Here is a 7,555-nt window from a genome sequence, read left to right on the forward strand (position 1 = left end):
ATTGAACATGAACAACTAAAACATTAGATGGAAATGATTTAATGCTTAACTAGTTCCTTCGGTATTCACGGGTGCAACTGCATGAATACCGTCATCGCAGCCAAGTGTTTACTGATGGGACAGTCATGTGACTTCCGGCAGCTAAACGTCAAAACAGCCAAGTGCATACTGTCGGGAGACACTCCCGCACAAACCTCCCGCGACAGCTTCAGGCGACAAAACACAACTGCAGATGTAGTGTACTACGTGAGCAACATCTGTGTCGCTGCCTGTCTCCCGCTACAACTGCGACGTTTGTATTCAAACTTGTTTGAATCTTGTCGCTGCAGCACGCGCGACAGCCACGTGTCTTCCCGCCAAAGCAGTGGAGCGGTTGCGACGGCAGCTATGAATTGCTTAACATCCGATTTTAAGAAAACTATTCGGTGAAATTTGATTCTTCCGCAACCTATAGCTTGATATCTTTAAACGATAAAGGTTAGAATTTATTTTCGTTATTCGTCATAATTACTGCGCTGCACGAAATTCAGTACATGGCTGCACGAAATTTTTAAAAATCTGCAGAGGTAAAATCACATGTGTAGACTTTCCGTATAGTTCGTTTAAGGCCATACATTATTGCTTATGAAATGTAACCAGTATATCTAAATTAGATTTAAAGTTGAGACCATTCTTGAGATATTGGTTGTCATATCCGCGGACGGGTTGCTCGCGGTGCGTCCGAACCTTTCCTGCGCTTCGGGAATCAAGTGGTCGTAAAAATCGTGGTATCTCAAAAAGGGTCAAGATGTCGAAACGACAAATTTTGGAAATTACAGCACGCAGAAAGGGCTATTTTATCATATGATTAACACTCAATACATTTTTGCAAATGCGTGAGCAGAGCCGAAAACAAGATGGTTGGTTGGTTGTTTCGGGGAAGGAGACCAGACAGCGAGGTCATCGGTCTCATCGGATTAGGGAAGGACGGGGAAGGAAGTCGGCCGTGCCCTTTGAAAGGAACCACCCCGGCATTTGCTTGGAGCGATTTAGGGAAATCACGAAAAACCTAAATCAGGATGGCCGGACGCGGGATTGAACCGTCGTCCTCCCGAATGCGAGCCCAGTGTCTAACCACTGCGCCACCTCGCTCGGTCCGAAAACAAGACTCCCTATAACTTACAACATGGGGTTTTGTCCAAATTTTCATAGCCAAGCAAAGGGAGAGAAACGGGGTATCAAAGTGACCAGCATGAGGTCTAGTTTGGCTGAAAATACAGGGTGGCGCAGATGGATCGGGTGGTTTTAAAATACTTGTCAAACTGTCAATTGTAAAGGTATTGGATTGAAATAAAGTGCAAAACGTGTAGTTACAATGGAAGTTTATTAACAAAAAAATAGTAATGTTAGTTTTTAAAAATTACATCCATCAAATGCCCTCCTTCTCGAGCGACGCATTCTTGGAGTCGGTCCTTAACGTTCCGCATTGCCCGCTCAAGCACATCACCAGGAATTGATGTGATTTCGGTGTGAATTGCTGCCTTCAACTCCTGAATGGTCCGGGGTTTGTTCATGTAGACCCTTGCTTTTAAATAGCCCCATAAGAAAAAGTCACATACCGTGAGGTCCGGCGAGCGAGGGGGCCAATGGACATCTCCATTACGGGAAATCAAACGGCCAGGGAACAGAGCGCGTACAGCTTGCATTGATATCCTAGCGGTATGTGCAGTTGCCCCGTCTTGTTGGAACCACATATTGCCCATGTCGTAATTGTTCTCTTCAAGTTGTGGGAGAAGAAAATCTTCAATCATGTTCACATAACGCTGCGAATTAACAGTAACCGCCTGCTCCCTTTCATTTTCAAAAAAGTAAGGACCCTACCTTAGAAACCCCACACCAAACCGTCACTTTGTCACTATGGAGAGGCCGTTGGTGTAGATCTCTTGGGTTAGTGTCGGCCCAGTAACGGCAATTTTGCTTGTTTACGTATCCGTTAATGTGAAAGTGAGCCTCGTCAGACATCATGATAATCAGGTTTACATCTTCCAATAACTCCAACATCTGTTGGCTAAACTGAAGCCTTTGAAGATGGTCTGTTGGGAGAATCTTCTGTACCAACAGGATTTTATAGGGGTGGAATTTCAGTTCTTCGTCAAGAATCCTTTGAAGGCTCCGACGTGACATTCCAAGAGCTTGAGCACGACGTCTCGTTGATCGACGTGGGCTCGCAGTGACATCGCGTCTCACACGCTCCACGTTCTCAGGCGTTGTTATTGTTGGCGGTCTAGGCGTCCATTTTGGAGCACATGAACCAGTAGTGCGGAAATTATGCACCCAACTCAATATCGTATCTCGCTTAGGAACACTACCGCGAGGTGGGATGTTGAAACGCCGGCGAAAGGCACGCGTCACAGCAACAATTGACTCGTTATTGCGTATGAACTCTTCCACTGCGAAAACACGATGCTCAACGGACCACGTAGCCATCGCGACTGACTGCCAGCCTGCAACTGAAACTTCCCGTCCCCCCCCACCACAGGACGAAGTCGCCGAACACCTGGCTCCCCCCCTCCAGACGTACAGTCCACTTCAAAACCACCCGATCCATCTGCGCCACCCTGTATTTAACTGCTTGAAAGTAATCAGGGTAATTAACGAAAACTTAATAAGCTGAGGAAAAATTGAAATATTTCACGAAAAGCTGCTGTAAATGAAATGTCAAAAATTTCATCTATTCCAGTCCTTGCTATTTCCACATAAAAAAATACATTGGTGCGGTATTTAAATGTCAAAAAGGCTTCCTTTGAATCAAGTATGTTAGGAAAGCAAACGAGGAGTCAATAAAATCATGCAATCTGAATGAAACTTGAAATTAAAAAATGTAAGAAATCAGTCAAATATTTTATGAAATGATTTGTGTAAAAGAAATAAGTAGGTCAAAGAAACGTTCCACGTCCCTTTGAATGATGCTCGAAATCATGAACAGAAAATGAGGTGCACCAAACGTTTCCCTAATATTTTTTATTTCATACTTTTAGACAAATCATTACACAAAACGTTTGACTTTCTCTTCAAAAATTTTGTAAGCTTTACTTTTACAGACTATTTAGAGTAGTTGAAACACTTGGCCTTAACATTGACTGCTGATGAATTACATTCGCAACATCAAATATCTGTAAAATTTCATGATTCATTGTAATTTATTAGGAATTAAATGTGTGTGATATACTGGCATAGGTATGAAGAGGCCATAGCCCTGGGTCTTAGCTAATTGTCAAACTCTCACAAACTGCCGCTGTACTGCTTGAAGAGTCTTCAGCAGAAACATCACATGTGTCTATGCTTTCGTTGAGACCACCAGAGGGAGTAGGAGCGAAACATGTCTTGTCTTCACTTGCTTCCATAGTTTCAAATCCAGACGCCGACCACGTGGCGGAGGCAAGAGTTTCTTGGTCGTCGTTTACAGATTTGGTCAAGGATTTCGTAATAGAACCTGCCAGATTTTCTTTTTGCCCTTTCTTTTCTCGTTTCTGATAATGAAACCGAGTCCCAGAAGGTTTTTTTTTCCTCTAATTCCTGAAACAATTTTTGGGCGAAACTAATGAAATTTTGATTCTTGAAGTTTTCCCGGCGTATTGAACGTTCGATGAGATTTTGGGATTGCAGCCGGATCATGTTGACTTCTTGCCACGATATTTCGGCTGGCAATCGTCCAGCCATCTTCAAGTGAGTGTTCGTCACTGGAGACTGCAAGATCCCGGAGTCAACTTTATAGCAAAAAATTGGCGCGAAAACGCATGCACATTGGCCCTCGTCACAGGAGCGTCCTCTATCGAAATCCACGCCCTCTGGAGCTACTGTTCTATCTGTGGGGCACAGGCGCATGCGTAAAGGTGAAAACTACATGTCCGCCCTCTGTCGGAATCCGCGCCCGCGTCGCTAAAAACAGACGTCGGATGTCGCCAGACATGTCATTATGAATAAATTGTCTTCTCTCAGAGGAAATTAGAGAGATCACCGGGTCCCAAACATTGTCCAGTTGAAAACCGCCATCACGATTTATAAGATTTTGCGCTAGCCGTATTTCCACAGATTATTTAATTGCTGAATCCCAGAAAGTTTTCGCTAGGGCTAAGATTTTCGTGGTAGAAAAATCCATAGCGTGCCGTGTGGTAATACAGTGCTCAGCTACGGCTGACTTACTGGGCTGGGGTTGGGGTGGTTGTGGAGGGGAGGAGACCAGACAGCGAGGTCATCAGATTAGGGAAGGACGGGGAAGGAAGTCGATCGTGCCCTTTCAAAGGAACCATCCCGGCATTTGCCTGGAGCGATTTAGGGAAATCACGGAAAACCTAAATCAGGATGGCCGGACGCGGGATTGAACCGTCGTCCTCCCGAATGCGAGTCCTGTGTGCTAACCACTGCGCCACCTCGCTCGGTTCTACTGGGCTGCGAAAGGCGATTGTGGCGTTCGTGTTCAACGCACCTTTTGAAATTGTTTGTTGGTACTTGATTGAATAAATTTACAAATAAATGAAATGCTTACCCTTCTGTTCTATAATATTTTATTTTGTGTTACTGCAGACATTTTAGAGCGTAATATATTTCCTTCCACTACTGACACTCTCGTTGTTTTCCCGGCATATAAGTGACTGTTGAATTCAGAATGTGGTCGATAACGCTACACAGTGTCTTAATTTTTTCGAAGAGTTTGTTAATTTAGTTTACAATTGACAACAGACCCAGTAAGGCAGAGCGAATAAATCTATCTAAATACGGAACCAGTTGTATGTATGTTAATGTAATACGGAATGTACTTACTGTACTGTTTTAATATTAGTAAATAGTATAGCCAATTTATTGGAAAATGAGGATTCGCTATTGGCTGACGTTGCATCCATATACGGTTGGGTTTAACAATGAGAATATCGGTGATGTACTGGAGATGATAAGCAACCAGTATAAAACGCGACATAATGTTTCTCAGTTGTTAATCGTCTGTTACGGACGTCAACTCTCCTTTGAATGCTGCATCATGAGGTCGTAGCCAGTGGTGGCTAGTGATCATGTACTACTGTACTACAGCGCTTTGTAAGTATCGTACGAAAATTTTGCCACTTATCTTCGAATGCAAGCCATAAATTGCAGTAAAATTACGTCACTTCTCTTCGATTGTGAACCGGAAATGGCAGTAAAATTTCATCTTTTCTCCTCGATTGTAAGTCGGAAATCGCAGTAAAATTGCATCAATTCTTTCCCAACGCGTGTTGGTATGTAAATAAAACGGAGTAAAATGCGTTTTGGATATTAATCCTGATATTAACAACGTAGGCTAATGACATCAAAAACTGGAATGTGTCACACAGTGTAATATGTGAAAGTAGCAAGTCATGTATCAATGACACAACGAATGAAACTTACATAATATATGTAGGTGTACGGGATGGGGGCATTGAATTTATCCTATAGTGCAACAAAATTCAAGACAACTCAGCTTATATACGAACCTGTTTATGACAGATAAGAAATCAGAAAGCTAGAAATCATGTTTATATTATTGACAAAATTTCATATAATCAGTTTACCACAATAATCAAATGCGTATTGGCACAAAATTAATTGCTCCTTCCGTAAAAGGAGATAAAGATGCTTACTTTTTTTGAGAATTAACTGTGTTATTCTTGTTTAAAAGTCCTTCGTTACTTACTGGGTGTAAATGACGTTTTCCAAGTGGCGTTATTAATAATAATGAAAAAAAAGGTCACTCCGAAAAGGCAATAGGAAAGGGAATTAGAGCAACATTAGCCTAACTGATCGCTGCACAAATGTTATAAACTTCCGCGAAAATTTAACTTCTAATGTCAAAGGTGAATCGCGGCCACTTTGGGAGAACGTTACGTCCGACCGATGGTTTCAAGCAAGGAGGTATATAAACTACATACAGTGGCTATCTGTGAGGTAACAGCGCTCCCAGCGGCAGCAAAAAGCAACACCGGCCGCAATTTTTTGAAACGTCTACCTGTCAGTATATTTATTATTTACATTTGGTGTATAGTACTGGCGTTAGAAAATCACTGTTCTCCGGTTGTAATTTGTTTTAAAAGTCTTACTGACCGATTGCGAATCATGCCCAGTGTATGTGCAGCGTACAATTGCGCTAATAGAAGTGATAAAACAACTGGAATATCATATTTCAGGTGAGTATCTAAATGCGTGTTGTACTTAGCGTCTTGTGCATAATTTTCGTGTTTAAGCTGTATACAAAATGTAAATAAGCTATTGTATACACGTCTCTTTATTTTTAGATTTCCTCTGAAAAAGAAAGAGCTGTTAAGTCGGTGGGTAGCCAATATGAGGCGAGATAAGTGGCAGCCAACTCAATACAGTTACATATACTCGTTTCACCTTGAAGATAGATACATGTATAGTACAAACGAGAAAAGGCGACTTCTGGCAAACGCAGTACCGACAATATTTACGTTTGCGGACCATCTGTAGAAAACAACTATAGTATAGAGACAACCAAGGAAATGGCCTGTCAGCTTCCTTATCAAATGAACCAGGTAAAATAATTTTCCTGTTATTTATTTGCTATAAGGGTTATGTATGAATTTGACTGTTAATCAATGTATGTTTAAAGAAAAATAAAGCTTAATGATAATATTTCATTTTTGTAGGTGAAAGAGTGAATCAGAATGATCGTACAGATCATTCTTAATGTTTGTCTAGCCCCAAAAAATTGAAACAGAATTATGAGGCACTACAGAAAAGGACTGAGAAGCCGAGGAAGCAAGCCGAACATGGAAGGCAAAATGTTTCAAGAAAGAAGAATCAAATTGTGACATATGAAACAGTGTTTGTAGGCCTAAATAAGAGACTTCAAGACTGTGCTTCTGAAGTGATAGGATGTGACAAAAATAGTGTTATTCTGAAGCACTTTTTGCAATGCAAAACAAATGTTCAATTCCTGAATATCCTAAAGAAATAAGACAGTTTGCCCTTACGCTCAGTTTTTACTCCCTTCAAAGTTTTTAATTATTTGAGGAAGTCTGTTAAATTACCCCATCCTGCGCTGTCAATTGGTCATTTTTTGACCTACTGAACTATTTTAATTGTTTTTGACCTAATCTATATGGCATAGCAGCAAAATGAACTGCAACATTTCGTAATAAACTTTTCAATTAATCGATGTCAGAAGTATGTTTCATTTCTTTTAGCCTTCATCACTATATGTTTTACAGTAGAGAAATCAGATTGTCAGTGCAGATTGGCTTTTTTTTACGCCATGCGTAGTAAACAATAACAACATTCAGTATTAGCAGACGATGTGTGGGCTGCACCTTGACGTTAACAAGACATGGCGGCTCAGTTTTCAAGTTGCTTCAAAGATGTCGGTGCCATAGCCAGTCTATGTTGTTTATATAGGTCGTTGGTTTCAAGTTCTGTATAGACACTGCTGTCAGAGGTTAACATGTTAAAACAGCGACTATAAAATAGGAAATATTTAGTATTAGAAATTACTACAATTAAACTATAAAACGTACTCACCATGTGGACTCTTCTTTCTCTGCCTATG

The 7,555-nt window shown here is 41.2% G+C and overlaps 1 protein-coding gene across 2 annotated transcripts in view; it reads left to right on the plus strand.

The window, feature by feature from the left end:
• LOC124712001 (guided entry of tail-anchored proteins factor 1-like) overlaps nt 1-7,128 on the plus strand; it is a 123,808-nt gene extending 116,680 nt beyond the window's left edge. Inside the window, exons 1-3 of one of the 2 annotated variants that reach the window (XR_007005555.1) lie at nt 4,327-6,176; nt 6,285-6,542; nt 6,657-7,128. The gene's annotated coding sequence lies outside the window, so the exon portion shown is untranslated. Of the gene's footprint in view, nt 1-4,326; nt 6,177-6,284; nt 6,543-6,656 lie in introns of those variants that run through there. The other variant, XR_007005556.1, reaches the window with a different exon arrangement.
• The last annotated feature ends 427 nt before the right edge of the window (nt 7,129-7,555 follow it).

Source organism: Schistocerca piceifrons, chromosome 8, assembly GCF_021461385.2.
Source record: "Schistocerca piceifrons isolate TAMUIC-IGC-003096 chromosome 8, iqSchPice1.1, whole genome shotgun sequence".
NCBI classification, from domain to species: domain Eukaryota; kingdom Metazoa; phylum Arthropoda; class Insecta; order Orthoptera; family Acrididae; genus Schistocerca; species Schistocerca piceifrons.